Source organism: Mus caroli, chromosome 17 (assembly GCF_900094665.2).
Source record: "Mus caroli chromosome 17, CAROLI_EIJ_v1.1, whole genome shotgun sequence".
Lineage (NCBI taxonomy): Eukaryota > Metazoa > Chordata > Mammalia > Rodentia > Muridae > Mus > Mus caroli.
Window position 1 is genome coordinate 64,199,319 of NC_034586.1, and position 1,806 is coordinate 64,201,124.

Genomic DNA, 1,806 nt, shown 5'->3' on the forward strand with positions numbered 1-1,806 from the left:
GAAGGAGAAGAAGAAGAAGAAGAAGAAGAAGAAGAAGAAGAAGAAGAAGAAGAAGAAGAAGAAGAAGAAGAAGAAGAAGAAGAAGAAGAAGAAGAAGTTGTTTTTGTGATTAAAAACCACAGTGGTTCTATTTGGAGGTGGGCTGTAAAGTCCCCAGTGCCTGGGGACTGCACACTGTCTTGCTGTGGCTGAGTGACTGACAGGCACACATCTTCATTATACAAGGCCCAGAGACAGCAATTCAATCACCACAGCTAAAGGCACATGTGAGAAATTCCAGGCGTTTAGCATTGAGAGCTGGGTTGAGTCCCTTTAAAAGATTGCATGCACAAAAAGGGAGTAGGCCTTACCAAATTCTAAAGTCCCCTATATTGAAAAAGAGAAAAGACAGAAAAGCTTAGGTCCAGAGACTCATTCTCGACAGAGTGATGCGGTGATTTCTCATCTCAGCATGTTCATGCTTGTGGCCTGTATTCTTACAGCAAGGGACAACTCCTGCTCCCAGCAGATACACAGGAATGCTTGCATTCTGCCCATAGATCTGGGCATGGAGCAAACCCGCTGGTTATGATGGGATTCTCTGCCCCACTTTAGAAACGTGAGAAGCAGCTGATCCTGTGCCAATCTCTGAGTCACGTGAGTGTGGTTGGGGCAGGAGAGTGAGGACTTTTCACAAAGGTTTACTTCACACTTCCAAAATTTGCTTTGCTTTGCTGGACCGGGTTGAGCTGGGCCAATCTCATTCAAACCAGCACACAACAAGCAATCTGGGAGCCTTGACTCTTAGGCACGCAAGGTGTTTTGTAGTTGTAATTCTAGAGACAGTGTGTTTGGGGATGTCTCTGTGACTTTACCTCCTCCTTCGTTGATTCCCTATTTGTCCTTTAAAGCTGAAACCAATTCTTGAAAAAGAAAAAGGAAAGCAAAAAGCACTGTAAAACATGTCTGGGACATACATGCTCTTCAGAGATGAACTGACTCAGGGAAAAGCCGCCGATTCCAGCAAAGCTTGAAACCACACTTTCATTGAGTGTGTAGTGGCCATAGCTGATCTTCATAGAGCTGTGACAATGCCATTCCTTCGACAGAAATGTACTGGATCCTCACAGGGATGCTGTAGGATTCTTTCTCAACCTGGCTTTGCCGATGAGGAAGCTTGGCTTTCTTGAGTTAAACTGACAAGCCCCAAGCCAGCCTTGGATTGGGAAATTCAATAAAGAATCCACACTCTGGACTGCCTTGCAGCTGTGTGGGCGATTGGACTCATGTTTTTGATGGATATTCTTGACCTTGGGTTGGCGGGGTCCCCAGGATCCATTGACATTGATGAAACCTTATGTCAGATATCTCTTTCTCCGGGGCAGACTCAGACTGCAGTCGAGTCAGGACTAATGTTTCTGCTGTGAAGTGAGCAACATATGAGCTATTCTTTCTTGTTGGCATGTAAGCAAGCCAAGGAGAAAAGGCCACAGTCCAGCCCTGCTGGCTCGTCTATTTCTTTACCCAAGGTAATTTGTTCATGTTGGCATGCTTCATCCTGGCTCAATCTTCAAGTGTCTGACTGCATGGTCTTCATGCTTGAGTTTACCTATGCTGACCCTGTAGAAGTTATTTTATCCCCAATCCATGACTTAGAGGAGAGCCAGGTCCCTATTAACATAGAACAAACCCCTGCTCATTTCCTTCTCAACGTTTCTCTCAGTTTGAACCTCGCTGGCTGACTTTGTGTGGAGTGCTGACTCTCCCATGTGTATTGATGGTGTACTTGGCATTTTGACCCCAGCCAGCTAGGTGAGCTCCATGCTG